Source organism: Martes martes (assembly GCF_963455335.1).
Source record: "Martes martes genome assembly, chromosome: 9".
In the NCBI taxonomy this organism is placed as follows: Eukaryota; Metazoa; Chordata; class Mammalia; order Carnivora; family Mustelidae; genus Martes; species Martes martes.
In genome coordinates this window covers 47,174,193-47,194,152 of record NC_137896.1, presented here as the reverse complement: position 1 = coordinate 47,194,152, position 19,960 = coordinate 47,174,193, and the positions used below count along the sequence as shown (strand labels likewise).

Genomic DNA, 19,960 nt, shown 5'->3' with positions numbered 1-19,960 from the left:
ACATTGTCTAAAAAAGTTTTTTATTGAAATACAGTTTACATGTAATATTGTGCAAATTTAACATTTACAGCATGTTACCTTGATGCAGTTATATATTGCAATATGATTGCTATTGTAGTGACAATTAGCACCTATAATCAACATTACATAATGATTCTTTTTTTTAGTGGTTGGAATTATTATGTTCTAGTCTCTTATCAAGTGATGATTGCAATATTGTTGTCTACATTCATTGTTCTGTTCATTGTATATTTAAGTCTTATTTACTACTCATTGCAAATTTGTGCCCTTAAACTGAGGTGCCCTTTTCCCCCTTACCTTAGTAACCACCATTTTAGTTTCTATATATTGGCTTTTTTAGATTCCACATAAAAGTAATATCACATAGTACTTGTCTTTCACTCTCTGACTTACCTCACTCAGCAGAATAAGCTCAAAGTTTATCTGTGTTGTCACAAATGGCAAGATGCCCTTCTTTCTCATAGCTGAATAATATTTCATTGCATATATATAATGTCTTCTTTATCCAACCATTGGTAGGCATTTAGGTCATTTCCATATTTTGGCTATTGTGAATAATGTTGCAATAAATATGAAAGTGCATATATCTTTTCAATATCCTGTTTTCATTTCATTTGAGTATATACCCAAAAGTGGAATGACTACATCATATGGTAATCTATTTTAAATTATTAGAGACAACTTCATATTGTTTTCCATAGTGGTTGAACCAATTTACATCTTTCCCAACAATGTATAAGTGTTCCCTATTCTCCATATCCTTGTCAACGCTTACCTCTTGTGTTCTTAATGATAGCCATTTTAACAAGTTTGAAGTGACATCTCATTGCGGTTTTAATTTGTATTTCCCTGGTGATTAGTGATGTTGTGTATTTTTTCATGTACTTGTTAGCTATTTAAATTTTTAATTGGATTTTTTATATTGGGTTGTAAGAGTTCTTCACATATTTTGGATTTTAATCCTTTACCTTATATAGGGTTTTTTTTGTTTGTTTGTTTGTTTGTTTACATTCTGTAGGTTGCCTTTTCATCTTGTTAATTATTTTGCTGTGTGGAAGCTTTTAAGTTTGATGTAGACTTTTTTGTTGATCTTTTTTAGATTGTGTGTGTGTGTGTGTGCTTTTGGTGTTATGTCCAGAAAATCATTGTGAAGACCAATATGAGGGAGCGTCTTTCCTACATTTCCTTCTGGATGTTTTATGGTATTAGGTTTTACGTTTAAGTCTTTGATTCATTTTGGGTTATTTTTGTGAACAGTGTAAGATAGAGGTGCAATTTCATTGTTCTGCATGTGTGTATCCAGTTTTCCTACTGTCACTTGTGGAAGACACCATCCTTTCCCCACTGAGTGTTCTTGGCTCCCTTATTGAATATTAGTTGACGATTTCCTTGATATACAATTTAACTTTATGTATACTTTGTCTAACTTGGAATGCAATCAATCTATAGATACTGATTTTTAATGTAATTTGAAAATCCATGTCTTTTTTAATGGCATCCAGCCCACTTATATTTTTTGTAATCCTTGTTATGTGTGTTTTACTTCTGCTACATTGTAATGAGATATGAAGATACCTCTTTTTACTTCCCTTCATCTCCTCTAATATTTTACAATGTTTACATTTTTCTTTTATTAACATAGTTCTTTATTCAATCCAAAAGAGAAAATGGGTCTTTTCACTCTACTACTTCACATGCACTAAATGTGGACTTTAGCATCTTTTTGGTCCTTCATGTTCTACCCTACATTTTTTTAAAGACTTTATTTATTTGACAGAGAGAGACAGTGAGAGAAGGAATACAAGCAGGGGGAGTGTGAGAGGGAAAAGCAGGCTCCCCTCTGAGCAGAGAGCCTGATGCCAAACTCAATCCCAGGACCCTGGGATCATGACCTGAGCTGAAGGCAGATGCTTAACAACTGAGCCACCCAGGCGCCCCTCTACCCTACATTTTGAGTCTTTTTTTTTTCTAACACAAATTAGAGCTTCATATTCTCTATATGATTAACTTTGCTTCCTTTCTTCAGCACACATATTAGTTGTGATATATGCTTGTAAGTGTGTAATGACAATTTAGGTTAATGCAACCCTACACTAGTTTCAGTGTCCATACACTTTACTCCAAATTTCCTCATTCCCTCATTTCCAAACTCTATTTCGAGAATACCAATTTTTCAAATTTTTTATCAAAAGATAAAATTTAGATATATGTCTTGAGTGTCTGATCATGTCATCTTTGAACGTGAATAAAATCTGCATGTGATAATCTTCCCACACCTCAAAACAAAACAACAACCATTAGTTAAACCATAGTGCAGAAGTCTGAAAATGAGTTCTTCTTCAGTAACTTATTTTTCTTTCTGGATGTTGTGAAACAAATATATCGTCCTTAATTTTCCTAATGGAAAAAATTTTCTAGAACATCCAGGTGTTATTTCTTATAAATCACTGTTTACAAAAAATAAAAAATAAAAACAAAACTTTTTGATCTATATACTGATGTCCTGGACCTAGACACTTTTCTTGAATTATACTAATTAGAGAAATAACTCTTTTGATTACAGCTGAAGTTCAACCTGCCCTGCCACCTCTTCAGAGAAGCTATTTTCTTAGCTTTTATTTTATTCTCTTTATCCATCCTCTTTTTTCTTGTCGATTACACTTATTTGTCCATAAGATTAATTTCACTTTCTGCAGTTCTATGTATGTGCCTTATCAAAGGTCCTTCTTAGCCATGCTATTAAATCTTTATTTCAACTAAGTAATTTTTAATCTCATTGCAGTGCCTTTACATCTTACCCTATTGTCTTTTTCTACCACCTGCTGTCATTTCATCTCAATTTTTCTTCTCCTTGTCATTTTCTGCTCTGGGCTTATAGAGCCATATCCATTTATATGCTATTAAAGAAGTTAGTTTTCTAAACAAGGAAACAACCTTCAATGTATGCTCTTAATGTGCATATCTATGACATCTCATTTCCCTACATTTGAAATATGTTTTCTTGGGCGAAGGATGGTGTAGACAATATCATATTTTCCCTATTTACTCATCTTCTAAGGGATGTTGAGTTAACCTTGTATTTCTCCAAATGGTGGGAACTGTGTGGCTTCTTTTCAGTTCTTCCCAGCAGATCAGATGGAGAACAAGTTGATAGGCAATTCATCCACGAGCTGGAATCATTTAGGTATAAGAGCTTCATCCATGCCCACCTCATGTTTTAACACTCTCAATTCAAAGGGATGAAGGATATCCTTGACTTCTCACACACCCTACTTCATGAGCATATCCTTTTAGTTCCCTGACCTGGGGTGATTTGCTCATAAACCCAACACTTCCAACATATCATGTGCCACCACAAGGTAATAATTTGCCCATTCCGCCACATTTTGTTTCTGGGTGGCTGTAATTTCTGAGTGGACATATTGGGAGAAGCACTCACACAAGGAAGATATCTTGTGCTGCTTTTTGCTGGCTTAGCTCTGCAGCCTGAGCTCAGAGCAGGCTGTGAAACATACACAATGCAACTACATGCCTCATTCAGGGTGCCCAGGAGTATGTCCATTGAAGCAAAGCACAAACATTTAACCAAAGCTGCACTTAATTCAATTCAATCTTACTTTATATTGGTGGAAATTCCTCCCAAATTTTGGAAATGAGTTCTTCATCAACTTTTTATCTTTTTTCTGTTTTTATTGGTTTCCTATCAGGAATATGACAGAAAATGCCTTTAATTACCACATCCTAGGAAATACATAACAATGAAAACTCTTCTTACTCTGTTAGAACCTGAAGGAACTACCCAGCACTGAAGCAAAATATCATAAGAACCCTGAGTCTGTTGTTTTCCTTCCTTGTCTGCTCCATCCCAAATCATTATCCAGGAGACCAAATTTGGTGCTTCTCTCAGAAATTTACTTTTGTCTCTTGGATGCCAAATAAAGAGGTTTCTCTTTGGTTCTTGCACAGAAAATGCGTAGATATGATCAACCACTCTTATGGGATGACAGCAATATTCCTAGTCTTTCTAGACCAGGGAGGTCAGCCACTTTGCCTCTTCTTTCTCATCTCTTCAAAGGGGCTCTTTTGTCAGCTCTATCAACCACAAATGGGCTCCAGGATTCGACAGTATGAACTCAAGTCACAAAATAGAATTTTCCAACTTAGCATTCTATTATTTGTTACTGGGGAACAAAGGTGATGATCCAGATCCCTTGCTTGAAATTGCTTAATATTTAGAAAGGAGGGTTCAAATTGTTACAACCTGAATAAAACAAGATGTGTGTTATAAATTACAAGCCACATACTCCGGAATTTCCAAAGAGGTCTTCACTGAACATCTTTGCTTAATATATAACTCTGCTGTGCTACTTAATATCTTTTTGATGATTCTCACACAGCTAGTTCTGATAAATTTTTATGTATGCCCAAGTGATATCATCTTTTCATATAAAAATCCAATTTGAACTTGGGAGGAAAAAAATTGAAACACCTTAATTACAGAGATTCATTATTTTTTTAACCTGAGAAAGATTAACTTTTTCTATCATTTACAATTTAACTCCCCTAGCAACCTCATTTACAAGCCAGATCCATGTACCTTTATGAAGCCTGCTCAGTTTTATAGCGTTAAAAATCACCTGGACAGAGAGTATTAGCTTAGATAGAAATTTGTCTTCTATGCTGGAGTACAAACTAAATTCTATGATGAAACACATTACCTTTACTCTTTAATTTTTAAAAGTAGAAATGCGATGACTCTGTTGGGGAGGGGATATCATTTAATCCCAGGGTTGGCAGCAACAATAAAATTAATTCCCAACAGAATCTATTATAGATAAGCAAAGTCAATCAAGGTAAATATTTTAAAGAAAAGTGGCTGCAAAAGAGTGGCAAAAAATGAAAATACCTATAGCATAGTACTAATGCTATAATGTGGCCACTAGGGGGCAGCATTGTCCATGTGAATAATTCAGAGGGGCAATTTCAGAACAATGTAGAGTGGTTATTATTAAATTACATTAATTTTCCCTTTAATATTACAAACAGGAAATGAAGTTCGTTTTTCAGTGTTCTTGACAGCTGAAAGATCCAGTTAAAATTAAAAGGGGAAATTGATTTTTCTTTGGGTTCAATTAAATCTTTCATTTGTTTAGTCAGAGCTGAGGGAAGAAAAGTGGGCTAGCCTAGAATTTTGTTGTCTAGGGGAGTTATTGTAGTGTGCTTCTAGTTGCTCCTCGTTTCTGGGGCACCATCATGATTTGATCTCTGGCTATAGTATGATTTTTGAAATGTTTGTGATGTCAGAGTCCAGCCCCAATCTGACCCCTACTACCAGACACTCTTTCTCAAACAAAAACACAAACTAAGGCCCTTGTTATTTCATCTGGCTTGTAAAATTTTTAAAAAGGAAGGAAGGAAGGAAGGAAGGAGGGAAGGAAGGAAACCTTGGAAAAAAGAATTACTAAAATACCTCAAAAGATAAATGTGCCAAATATTCAAAAATGAGATGAAATGTGTACCAGGTTCATGGTCTATGAGGATCACACTTGTCACAATGCAGGAGAAATCATCTGTGCCCCCTGTCCCTCCATAACTCCAGTAGTGGCCCCTCTACCTTTTGCTTTAAACCACCCCTCACATCATTGCCAGAGCAGTTCATATTTGAAAACATGAATCTGATCCCATTCCTGCCTCCTTAAAATCATTCACATGTCTCAATTGCCTTTAAGACAGTTAAGAATCTTGACACACAGAAAGCCTCATCTCTTCACTCTCAGTGACTCCTGCCATGTGGAACACAGTGTTCTGCACACACTGCACATTGCACAGAGCTCACACCCATTCTACCCTTTCTTCGCCTGACTAACCACTCATCCATCACTCCAGATCAGGGTTTTCCACCTCAGAGCTATGGACATGTTGGACCAGATAATTTTTTGTCATAGAGCTGCCATGTGCATTGTAGGATATGGCCTCAACCTACTAGCTGCCAGTTGCACCACTTTAGTCACAATAAAATGTCTCCAAATATTTCCAAATGTCCCCTAGGAAGCAAATCACCTGTAGTTAGAACTGAGCTAGGCTTAAGCGATACTTCCCTTGAAAAGCTTTCTCTTATCCCTCTACCTGTGTGTCTTCTATATTACATTTCTATATTATAATTGTGTCTCTACTCACCTACCTCCCCATAGGAGTACCACCAAGCCCCAAGCAGAGCTCATTACACTCAACAGATGCACAGATAATGGTGATGGATGGATGAATGGATGGGTGGATGGATGGAAAAATGGATGGCTAAAGGGATACATGAAATGTCAGAATTTTGAAATTAAAGGACTTCCCATTTATGTGTGAAAGTCGCAGGCTTCTGCTGCAAGAAGTTTCTCCTCAGACACAAAGTAGAAGTTATTGGTAACTCAGAAAGAGAGCATGAAATGGGAATGGAAACAAATCCAGACAATAGTCTCCCTGAAGTATAGAGTCTAGACAATTTTATCTTTTAAGTCAGGGAGTCATAGGACTCAGGACTGTGATCTTCCTTGAACTGGGGGAAAAAACAAAGAACTGCTGCAATGGCTACTGTAGTTGAGAGAATTCATGCTTTAAAATAGAATCAGTAATTTAAGTTATATTCTACTTTAGCTAAAATACTATTTGTACTTGAAATATCCTTTGGTTGCCCCAGTATAGAAAATAATTTTACATAATATGGAAGAAAGTTTGAATTCTTCACATAATGTGCAGTATTCAATTCTGACCCAGCGAACAGATCAACCCTACTTATGTTTGTTAGGGTCCGTGATCAAAGGAACTAGACTGATACAAAGCGAAGGTCAAGCAAAGCTTTATTTCGTGCCAGCATCAGAAACCAACCCAACTGGTAAGGGCTATCTCTTACTAAGAGATGATGATGATGACCCCGACAGGGCCGCTCCCCAGAAGGACATTCCGGATGAGGCCGCTCTCCGGACAGGTCACTCTCCGACGAAGCCGCTCTGCATGAGGCCACTCTGGACGAGACTGCTCCAGACTAGGCTGCTGCCGAAGAGGCTGCTTCCCAGAAGGACACTCCCCGGAGGGAGGCTACTCTGGCAAGCACTCCCGTCAACTCTGACAGCTCTTACCGACAGCCCTTACTGCTCTCCACGACTCCTACAGCCGTCCGCTCTTGCTGACAGCTCTTACAGCTCCTACAGCTGACAGCTCTTGCTGACAGCTCTTGATGGCTCCTACAGCTGACAGCTCCCGCTGACAGCTCTCGATGGCTCCTATAGCTGACAGCTCTCGATGGCTCCTACAGCTGACAGCTCCCGCTGACAGCTCTCCACGGCTCCTACAGCTGACAGCGCCCACTGACAGCTCTCGACGGCTCCTACAGCTGACAGCTCTCGACGGCTCCTACAGCTGACAGCTCCCGCTGACAGCTCTCGACAGCTCCTACAGCAGACAGCTCCTGCTGACAGCTCTCGACGGCTCCTACAGCTGACAGCTCTCGACAGCTCCTACAGGGGACAGCTCTTACTCCCCGGAGGGAGGCTGCACTGGCAAGGCCACTCCCCGGAGGGAGGCTGCACTGGCAAGGCCACTCCCTGGAGGGAGGCTGCACTGGCAAGCCCCCCCCTCCCGACAGCTCTTACAGTTCTTACTGCTCCTGCGAGACTTCGAGAGACTCCCTCTACTAGCCTCACAAGCCAACTTTTATAGAGGCACTTTTAGCCGGGCTATAAACAGATAGCCAATGAGATTGCAATACACAGGTGGCCAATTGAATTTCAATTTACACTAGTAGATATATGTGTGCCTCTCTGATTGGATATTTTCACCTGGCCTGACCTGCCCCTCCATCTAGGCTTTGCAAGGAAGTTCCTCTAGGAGGGGCAGGGTCAATCTAAGTTCACTGTAACAATATGGCTCCCCCTGCTTAAGTAGAGGGGCAGGGTCAATCTAAGTTCACTGCAACAATATGGCTCCCCCTGCTTAAGTAAGCCCTTACAATGTTGTCCTTCTCCACACCTGCAGCAAAAATCATCACCAGCAGTGAATCCAGATGTTGACTAGCACGTGGATCCCCAGAGCCATTGTGAGAGAACCTGAACTGGGAGGGCAGCATCTCCTGGCAACCATGGACAATGACCTCAGAATGGAAGCTTTGTAGAACTTTCAAGCTTCTGGACATTAAAGGAACACTATTTACTCATCCCAGTCAGAAGAGTACTTCTAGGATTACTTGCCCTGGATCATTGCATTGCCCAGTACTTTTTACGTTCCTAGAAGCCTAGGCTTTAAGGTTAACTTCCACTCCCTTTTAATTCACTTTCATCCTCACAACTGACAATTCCCCTTCACAATCTATAATTTAGCTTAGACATCTACAATTTTAAGATTCCAGGGGATCAGCTTTTGGTCTTGTCTTCTACCTCCACTCATTGATCATGGGGAAATGTTCCAGACTCTTGGTTTTCAGTACCTTTTACTCGCTGATGACTTTGAACTTGTAACTTTCCTCCTCACCTCAGCCTTAAATTCCAGGTTCATAATTCCCAAGTACATACTCATTGTTTCCACATTGATATCTAACAGACATTTCAAATTTAACAAATCTAAAACCAGTCTCCTGGATGTCCCCCAGAAATATGCTTCATCCACAGTCTTCCCCACCTCAGCAAATGGCACTTTGTTTAAAATCCTGCTGTTCACACACAGATAAAGAGACCTTGCATTCAAAAAGAAGAAGAGAATTGGCATCAACTGTAACTGAATTATCCCAAGGGCTCACAATTTCCACTTAGATAAGTAATAAAAACATAAATAAATAAAAACTCCCCCCTTGCTGTAAAGAATGTCTACAGTTTAAGTCCAGCCATAGCCAATGAGAGAATCTGAATTCTTAGAAAAACAGTGAACTCTTCAGAGCACTCCTTGTGTTCCAGGCCTTGTTCTAAATACTTTACATGCATTAAATCATTTAACCCACACAGACACATGTATTATTATTACGCCCCTTTACAGAAGAAGAAACTGAGGCACAGAGAATGTATATAACTTTCCCATTAGCAGTACATGGCAGAAGAGCCATCTGGCTTCAGAGTCCATACCCTTGTTCACTCTCCTTTGCCCTCTGAATGTCAGTGCATCTTTGCAGACATGCCAACCCTTGTATGTAGTTGGAAAGACTTCTGAGGAGGAGTTTGATCCAGACTGCACACAGCCTTCACCAGAGTTCAGGGCAATTGGCAGCCCCCTAGGGCCATAGCTTTCTGATAGCCACTAACAGATATAGAGTATTGTCCAAGTAAGTTTAGAAGACACAGTGTTAAACAAAGGGAGCCAGGGTTCTTGATGCAAAATTTTCAGGGCCTTGAAAATGCTAACATGCACACTGTGGGCATAGGAAGGGGATAGAGTTGGTAAGTCCTCCATGAATAAACTACGAAAAACCTTTCATGAAAAAGACCTGCCCTCTGGCCCAAGCTAATCTCTTAAGAGACAGAGGGCTGTGCCTTTTCATTCTTCTTCATCCCAGGACACCAAAAATTCAAAACATGTTTCTGAGGCAAAGCCAAGCCTGGGACTTTCAGACCCATTAGTTCAAATCATTTTAATGTTCCTCTTTCTCCTTCCCTGAAATTAAAGTGTTTTCTCACCTTGTCAGGGGTCATCTTCACCCAACCTTGAGTATAGTCTCCAGAATAGACCAGAAAGATTATCACCACTTCAGTCAAGGATTGTAGGAGGTGGGTGATCTTTGTGATGGTAGCAACAGTTGTGCGTGCGTGTGTGTGTGTGTGTGTGTGTGTTTAATTTTTTTAAATTATGTTAGTCACCATACAGTACATGGATTATTTTCACGTTCCATTTTTCCTGAATTATTTTAACTTGAGTCATTCATTTCATGCATATTTTTAATCATCGAGAAATGGAGCATATGTAATCACCTACAAATAAGAGAATATAAGCACCATTTATGAAGACCTTAAAACAAATCTTTTCATCCATCTCTGATGTACTAAACAGCAAATTCAAGGTGAGATGGCTTCTATTCCATTTTCTTATTCTACTTCGCAAGTAAATTCAATCTCAGAGACAATTTTACACATATTCTATAGGATTATTCCATGGTTGTTGGGAATCAACATATGACCCTCTTTTTCCTGGAGAAAAGAAGATCTTCCTTTATCAACCACAATTGTTTGAAATTTCTGTAACAAAAAATTTTATATCATAATTATCCATAAATTTAAAATTCATGTCCTTCCAACCAAGCCTTTACCACCTAAAAGGACCTTTGATCACTGTAACCTCATATCCACAAAAGAGAGAAACAGATGTTGGGCCAGAAAGTCCCATGGCACTCCCTTTGTACCAGGTGGGATGAGATGTCGTGAGGTTAATTTTATGTGTCAATTTGACTGGGACATAGGATACCCAGACATTTGGTCAAATATTATTCTGAGTATGTTCTGTGAGGGCATTTCTGAATGAAATTAATATTTGAATTGTTAGACTGAGCAACAGTTTTTGGTTCTCCCCAGTGTGAGTAGGCCTCACCCAACTAGTTGAAGGCCTGACTAAAATAAAAAGGCTGACCCTCTCATGAATAAGGATAAATGCTTTCTCCTCTTTCCTGACTTACTTACAGCTAGCGTATAGGTCTTTTCCTGTTTTCAGACTCAAACTTCAGTATCAGTTCTTCTTGGGTTTTGAGTCTATCAGCTTTCAGACTATAACTTACACCATCAGCTCTCCTGGATTCTAGTTTGCCATCTATAGATCTAGACATTTGTTAGTCTCCATAACCATGTGAGCCAATTCCATGAGAGAGGCAGGCAGAGGGAAAGGAAGAGAGAGGGGCAGTTTAGATAAGGTATACATAAGTTAATGTATCTATATCTAGATCCTTTTTGTTCCATTTTTCTAGAAAACCTTGGCTAATATAGAACCTTTTTTTAATTTAATTTTTTCAGTGTTCCAAGATTCATTGTTTATGCACCACACCCAGTGCTCCAAGCAATACATGCCCTCCTTAATACCCACAACCAGGCTCACCCAAACCCCCACCCTCCTCCCCTCCAAAACCCTCAGCTTGTTTCTCAGAGTCCACAGTCTCTCATGGTTCCCTTTTTGTTAAGGTACTGTCATAACTCACCAGACATCAGAAAACCATGACTCACAGGAAAAATCTGAAGGGCAGTTAAGGAAAGCCTTTGGGGTTTTAAAGGGGAAAGCTCATTCAACTATTTATAGACAACTGGAAACAACATAAATGTGTTTATGATTCAAACAATGTCTCTCTGATGCTATCTTTTAACAAGATGATCATTTGAGGTAAAGATTTTCATACCTCAAAGCTATTTCTTACAAAGGCAGAGAATTCTTAGGGCAGGGAATTTATGTCTTATTGTTTTAACTATATCAAGAATCCAAGCACCTGAGGATATAATTCAAGATGTCTATACAGGTCATTGTAGACTACCAATTCCATAGGAGTCAGGTGAGAAATTATTGTTTTTCTCCCAAGCAGAAATGAGTTGGAACCAGAAAATCTGGTGCCATAAAATAATTAAGTTCTCAAAAAATCATGAGGGCAAAGGATACAGGAGGCAGGGTGAAGAGGTTCCCAGTGAGCAAATCTGGGACAATTTGAACACGAAAATGAATTATTATAGTCAGAAATTATAACACATTGAATAAAATAACCATCAATAGATTTGTGTCATTAAAATAGATAAACAGGGTGCCTGGGTGGCTCAGTGGGTTAAGCCTCTGCCTTCAGCCCAGGTCATGATCCCAGGGTCCTGGATTTGAGCCCCGCATTGGGCTCTCTGCTCAGCGGGGAGCCTGCTTCCCCCTCTCTCCCTATCTGCCTTTCTGCCTACTTGTGATCTCTCTGTCAAACAAATAAGCAAAATCTTAAAAAAAAATAAAAAATAAAATAGATAAACAAATGAAAGAAAGACTGTTGTCTAATAAGAATATGAACAAAAACAGGTTAAATAGGTAAAGATGTGGTCCAGATTTATAATGGCATTATACTCAGCCATCAAAAAGGATGATTACCTAGCTTTTGCATCAACATAGATGGGACTGGAGGAGATTATGCTGAGTGAAATAAGTCAAGCAGAGAAAGTCAATTATCATATTATTTCACTGACTTGTGGAACATAAGGAATAGCATGGAGGACATTAGAAGAAAGAAGGGAAAAATGAAGGGGAGTAATTAGAGAGGGAGAGGAACCATGAGAGACTATGGACTCCAAGAAACAAACTGAGGGTTTTAGAGGGGAGAGGATGGGGGGATGGGTTAGCCTGGTGATGGGTATTAAAGAGGGCACATACTGCATGGAGCACTGGCTGTTATATGCAAACAATGAATCTTGGAACACTACATCAAAAATTAATGACATAAACCAAAAGACAACTGACAGAATGGGAGAAGATATTTGCAAATGACCTATCAGATAGAGGGCTAGTATCCAAAATCTATAAAGAACTTATCAAACTCAACACCCAAAGAACAAATAATCCAATCAAGAAGTGGGTAGAAGACATGAACAGACATTTCTGAAAAGAAGACATCCAAATGGCCAACAGAGACGTGAAAAACTGCTCAACATCACTCAGCACCAGGGAAATACAAATCAAAACCACAGTGAAATACCAACTCACACCAGTCAGAATGGCTAAAATTAACCAGTCAGAAAATGACAGGTGTTGGTGAGGATGCAGAGAAAGGAGAACCCTCCCACTCTGTTGGTGAGAATGCAAGCTGGTGCAGCCACTCTTGAAAACAGTATGGAGGTTCCTCAAAAAGTTGCAAATAGAGCTACCCTATGACCTTGCAATTGCATGACTGGGTATTTACCCTAAAGATACAAATGTAGTGATCCAAAGGGGTATGTGCACCCAAATGTTTATAGCAGCAAGGTCTACAATAGCCAAACTATGGAAAGAGTCTAGATGCCCATCAACAGATGAATGGATAAAGAATATGTGGTTCGTATATACAGTGGAATATTATTCAGCCATCAAAAATGAAATCTTGCCATTTGCAGTGATATGGATGGAACTATAGGGTATTATGCTAAGCAAAAGAAGTTAATCAGAGAAAGACAATTATCTTATGATCTCACTGATATGTAGAATCTGGGAAACAAGACAGAGGAGCATAGGGGAAGGGAGGGAAAAATGAAACAAGATGAAACCAGAGAGAGAGACAAACCACAAGAGACTCTTAATCTCAGGAAACAAACTGAGGGTTGCTGGGGAAGTGGGGGGTGGGAGGGATGGGGTAACTGGATGGACACTGGAGGGGGTGTGTGCTGTGGTGAGTGTTGGAATTGTGTAAGATTGATGATTCACAGACTGTACCCCTGAAACAAATAATATATTATATGTTAATATAAAGCCCGGCAGGGATCAAAAAATATAAAAATAAAAATTAAAATTAAAATTAAAAATAAATAAATAATGGCGTACTATATGATGACTAACATAACATAATTAAAAAATTTAGAAATTTAAAAAGCAGGAAAAATATGAGAAAAATAAATGTAGAAATAATAAAGTTACATCATCAAAGGCCACTAAAATTTTCTGGGTTAAAACTTGGTAATGGGCTATTTACATAGTCTAAAGTTATCTCCCTGCTGTTCATTTACTAATTACAAAGATGACAGTGGCAATGTTTCATTGGAGAAATATGGCAATCGCCATCATAACCCAGTAATAGGTTAACATCGCCAAGGTGGAAACAGACCATCATCCCACATCTGATGGATTACAATGACTGTACATCACTTCTGGCATGTTTGCTAAAAAATGCATAATTTGATTCTAATTGTGAGACAAACAAAAAACATGTTGAGGACATTCTACAAAACAACCATCTTTATTTTAGCAAATATTGAGGCAAGAAGTCTAAAGAAAGGCTGTGAACCTATTGACATTGAGAGGGAATAACAAGATACATCAATTAAATGGGATGTGTAGCAAAAAAGAATAGTTACACAGGAAATTTGGGGAACAACTGATAAAATTTGAATATGAATTGTGAATTAGATAATGGTATTATATCAATATTAAATAATATGCTTTTATAATTGTGCTATGGTTATGTAATAGATTATTTCTCTTCTTTAATAATGACAAAGGGACACAATGTCTCAAATTTCCTCTCAAATAGATAGATAGATTACAAAAGCAACAAATTGAAATATTAGGTGAATCTAAATAAAAATATAATGGAGATCCTTGTATTACTCTTAGGGCAAAACCCCTATTAGTTTAAATTTATAACCAAACAAACAAACAAACTACTAAAAATGTAAGTTAAGATACGTGCCTACATCCCAGAGATAACAGGAGTAAATTCTATAAGAGGACAAATCTGAAGACTATCTATTTACTTGCTAGCCATTAAGAATATGGTGGTAACTCACTAAAATTCCTGCCTCGTGGAGAACAGAAACGTAGCCCAGCAGACACACACTCTCCAAGCTCCAAGGCCACTCTTGTCATCAGGTGCTACCAGGGCATCTCCTTCTACACAGGTACTCTCAGCAGGTGCAACATCCATCAGCTTGGCTCAGTACTGGGGTCTCAATCTTTATTCTCCGGAAAGGGTTCTCTAGTGGTCATTCCCTGGTGGTAGTATAGATACAGTGATCACAGTGTGGACTCCTACTTTTATAGGTAGTGTTGAGGGAATCACTACCTTCTCAGGAGGTGCTCAGCCTTTTCCACAGACTTCCTCAGCACCATAGAATGTAGATCAAGGCCCTTACTACAACTTCTAGAGTCAGTCTTATGGCTACACAAGGTGACCCTGTGCATTAGTTATGCACTAGTGGGTAACAAATTATCCTAAAACATGGAGACTTAAACATTCCTGATTTCTAAGAGCTATGGGGCAGGAATCCAAGGGTACCTTAGCTGGTGGATTTTAGCTTAGGATCTCTCACAAGTCTGTAATCACATGTCACTCAGGGCTGCAGTCCTCTAAGGCTGGACTGGGCCAAGAGGATCTTCTTCTAAGTGCTTTTAGGTGATATGGGCAGAAGGCCTCCATCCCTCACCATGTGGTCTCTCCATGGCACAGCTCCCAGTTGAACAGTTAGCTTTCCCAAGAGAGAGTGGTCTGGAAGAGAGAGAGCTATCAATATCATGGGAGCCTCAGTGTCTCTCACCACCAAATATCGGAAGTATATGCCATCACTTCTGCCCTCTCAGCTCTAGGACAATGTGGGAGGAAACTGTTCAGGGATATAAATATTAAGAAGCAAACACCACTGGGGAAAATGGTCTATACAACAGCATCACCCCTGGGATGTCTCAGTATTTCACATAGCTCAGGCATGCAAAGTAACGCAACCCCTTCCCAGACCCCCATAAGAACGACCCCATCCAAACCACCATTTTATTCTTTAAACTGTGCCAAGTTGGAGACAGCCCATATGTTTGTGCTCAGGTGCTGATGAGACTCATCCAGTGTAGCTTCTCTCAACCTGTGAACTGAAGAGGTGAGTTATCTGCCCACACACACCTATAACATACCATGGACAAGCACAGGGTAGTCACCATCAGCACTTCTATTCAGAAGGAAGGAAGAAAGGAAGGAAGGGAAAGAGGAAGGAAAGGAAGGAAGGAAGGAAAAAAGGAAGGAAGGGGAGAGGAGGAAGGTAGGAAGGAAAAAAGGAGGGAAATGGGAGGAACAGATGAACCATTGGGCATAGGAGTTCTGACTTCCTGCTGGGATAATACTGGAAGTTCATTGCTTCGTGCTCATTCTTACTCTTTCCAGGTGTTACTGTCCATGTCTATAGGCTCTGCATTGTAGGTCCTGGGTCCAAACTCTAAGACCTTCTTCTTTTTCCATGAAAATTAACATGCATTTGAAACTGAGTGGTTTTCTCTGCTGACTTTCTGCTGGTAGAATTTGTGGGGAGAAACAGACTACTGTTTGGTACCATCTCCATCCCCTTCAGTCCATGCAAACAGTTGTTTCACTAATAGAGTTCTTTTAAATTTTATGAATCTTGTTTGCATCCATCTTGTTAGACAAAAGTCACACCTAAAATCTATTTGAAATAAACCTTTCTCTACCTTGGGCTTCTGCTGAGAGATAATATTTTATATTTCTTAGAAATGCTCTTGGTTGATTAAGAGGGACTGTAAGAGATGCACACCACTAAATACCAATAGGACCAGAATGAGTAGCACCCTGAGGAACCAATTTTAGTCTTCCTAAAATTTTATTTTTAAAAATTTATTTATTTATTTGACAGGGAGAAAGAGAGAGAGCGCACACAAGCTGTGGGGGGTAGAGGGCAAAGAGAGAAGCAGACTCTTGACTGAGCACAGATCCTGAGGCAGGGCTCCTTCCTAGGACACTGAACTGAAGGTATATGCTTAACTGACTAAACCACCCAGGCACCCTTTCCTGATGTTTTAATAAGAAATTTTTTGGTTACCTCCTTGGCCTCATCTTACATCATGCTTTTCTGATACTGTCCTGAATTTAACCTTTGCTTGGAAGACAGGTCTTCATTTTAACATCATTTTCCATTTGATAGGCTGCAAATCTTCACAACCAGTGATGCCATGACTTTTTTGTTCCTTCCCATAGTTTATGTCTTTCCTCTTGTGTATTATTATAAGCAGAAAGAAAACAGATTTCACTTTCAACATTCTGGCTGGAAATCTCTTCAGCAAAATCATCACTTCACTAGAAATATCTTCAACATCCATATCAATGCAGGTTTCAGTGTTTCTCAACTTTCTGCCCTTGCAGGACAAGGGTTTCCCTCCCTCTAGTTTCCAATAAGGTTTTCCTCTTTTTGTTTTTTGTTCTCACTGGCAGTTGCTTCAAAATCTAAAACCCTAGTGCCAGTAAATATCATCCTTCCACTGATGATCTCTGCAAATTCTGAAAGTGTTCACTTATTTCACAGTTCCAGAACCAAACCCACATTTTAGCTTGTCTTTTATGGTGAGTTCCCATTACCAATTAGCATTGGTAATTGCTAATTAACATAAATAACATAAATCTGTGTTAGTTATGTATTGCTGTATAAAAAATTAGCCCAATACGTATTACCTTAAGACAATAAATTGTTCTAGAGTGTCAGGAATACAGAAATGGCTTAGGTGGGTGATCCTAACAAAGGCTTTCTCATGAGGCTTCAATCAAGGATCCAAGGGTATTTTAGTAGCATAGAAATGACATTTCACAATTGCATATGGTTTAGTCAGCATTACATAACACAGATTTGGAATATCCTCATGTTTTCAATTTAAAGAGTCTACTGAATAAATCAAGGCAGAAATACTTTTGTATATTTAAATTAAAGGTGTTTTTGGAGTGAGAAGCAAGGGATGCTTCTCTGAACAGACTGGATAAATGCCTCCTTTCTTCCAAATGGAAAACAGCTTAAGCTGCATAAGGAAAAATGTAACAATAAATTAAGTAAAAATATTTTTTTTTGGTCAAGCACATGTTGAATAACTGACTTCAAGTTTCCTTAATAAAATTTCTGGGCATTTGAAAATAGAATAGTGTCTTCTTACTAAGGATTAATATTTCCATTCACTTCATCAATTTCATTAATGATTCCACTTGTTCGTTAACACCCCACTGTGAACTGGAGTCTATGTGATGAGGTGACATATGAAGTAAAGTAATTTCTGTAAACAAGATGAACATTGAAGGAAAATACGCATCAGAAAAAGGAAATTTAAACTTGATTGTCAAAAATGTCACCATTATGGTCTCCTACAAACTGGATTTTGCAGACAGTGATGGAACGAAGCTCTCACTAGCTTAGAGAATTTATCTTGAGCTTTAATAGAGCTGGCAAGATCTTATCCACCTTTTAGGATGTGACTAAGAATTTTCAACACAGTTTTTTTTCTGACTCAGTCTTGCCTCTTAATGATACTTACGTCTGCTTTCATTGTTAGTCACTGATCTAAAACTGTGACTTTCTACACCCTAAGAGCACAGGAAAGGTGAAAGAAAAGAAATGGGGCTCAGCCCTGTGATGAGAAACACCACCATATCTCTGCAGGCAAGGCACACAGGATAGCACAGTAAGTGGAGAATTATGGCCACGTTATTCCACATATCAGTAAGGATACTTATCATGGCTCTTTCTCTTCAAGGAGGTGGCTGAGCAGTTTGGTGGTGGTGGCCTTGCGGATTCACGCCAGACGCAGAGATGCAGATCTTCGTGAAGACCCTGATGGGCAAGACCATCACCCTCGAGTTTGACCCCAGTGACACCATTGAGAATGTCAAAGCCAAAATCCAAGACAAGGAGGGGATCCCCCTGACCAGCAGCATCTGATTTTTGCGGGCAAACAGCTGGAAGATGGCCACACTCTGTCAGATTACAATATCCAGAGAGAGTCCATCCTGCACTTGGTGCTTTGCCTCTGGGGTGGCATCATCGAGCCCTCCCTCCGCCAGCTGGCCCAGAAATACAACTACGACAAGATGATCTGTGGCAAGCGTTATGCTTGCCTGCACCCCCGCGCCATCATCTGCCGCAAGAAGAAGTGTGGCCACACCAACAACCTGTGCCCCAAAAAGATCAGCTCTTCCTTTGTCCGCAGGGTGGCCTCCTGCCCGAACCCCAAGGGCCTTAGTAAAGTTTCCCTTTCACCGCGGGAGGGAAGGGTAATCAGCATGATATAATGCAAGCATTGAGGAGCAGCATGACTATGATTCCCATTTGTTAGATGAATAAACTAAGGTTGAACAAGATAAACAATTCGGCTGATACCATTGGCTATTCTCCCTGTCAGAGTCCCACTCTTTCTGCCATGTCATGGAGCCTAACTAGGAAAGAAAATAGATGGTGCCATCTAAACACAAAAAGTATGGATCTAAGGATCTCAATGGAAGAACTGGTAGAATATGTGAAGCAGAAGATTTCACACTTGTCTTGAAGGACATGACTAGAGCATTCCTCAGAGCAGTGTGGCTATCGTGGTGAGGAACTGACCATTCTGGCATCACCATAAACATCCTCGGCTGCCTTGAGATTTAGCTCTGCCTACCAAACGTGATGTTCCGAGTAGCAGGCTGATACCCACAGCCCCACCCTCAGCAAGCTCTTGCATCCCTGGTCTGAGCTACAAACAAGATATAAATGTTTTAATATCTCATCTCTACTTGTTCCATTTTCCTGTTACATTTTCAGCTTCTAGATGGCAGTATCATGTCTGTTATAGCTAGTAGCTTCTGAATGAATGTACCTAAAACAAGTCTTAGCACATAGCAGGCACTTACTTGATAAAGACCTCACTGTCATTGGGTGACTGAATGTGCCATGGACCCAACACTGCTCCCAAAGTGAAATTTCCAGGACATGTCAGGACATCTATGGACATCAGGACATCTATCGACAGAGCACCTTGGACTTCAGATTTGATACCTTGCTTTGAGAATTTGTCCTGAACATCACTGGTTGGGCAAGGACATGACCATGGCCCAGCTTCAGGTTTAACACATTATTTAATGAGCTGTTTTCTGAAGAACACAAAGGACTGCTGTCTGGGAATCTGCTTTTATAAGTGAGCCAGTTAATGAGGGTTGAGACTTCAATAGGACCTCTGTCATAGTCTCCTAGGAGACATCTTCTGAAGCCATGGGACCTTGTGTAAAAATACACCAGCTCTTTTGAAAGCTCTTCAAGTGCAGCCTCAAGCTTAAAGTATTAACCTCTAGAAGGAGCAATATGCTTTCTGATTAACACAGGAGTTTTCCAATAAATTTTACCCAAAAGGAAGTGAAGGACAATGTTACATAGTTAACTTTTAACTACTTCTTATGAGCAACATCATGCAATGGACAGAATGTTAAAGTGTATTGAAACACAAGTAGGAGACACCAATAACATTTTAGGGCCTAGGATCTTCCTCTTTCTTTTTTTTTTTT

The 19,960-nt window shown here is 39.4% G+C and overlaps 1 pseudogene across 1 annotated transcript; it reads left to right on the top strand.

Moving 5' to 3' along the window:
* Positions 1 to 18,197: 18,197 nt before the first annotated feature.
* Positions 18,198 to 18,715, top strand: LOC308349083 (ubiquitin-ribosomal protein eL40 fusion protein-like; annotated as a pseudogene). The gene has a single exon. The product of its transcript is annotated as a ubiquitin-ribosomal protein eL40 fusion protein-like (transcript).
* Positions 18,716 to 19,960: the final 1,245 nt, after the last annotated feature.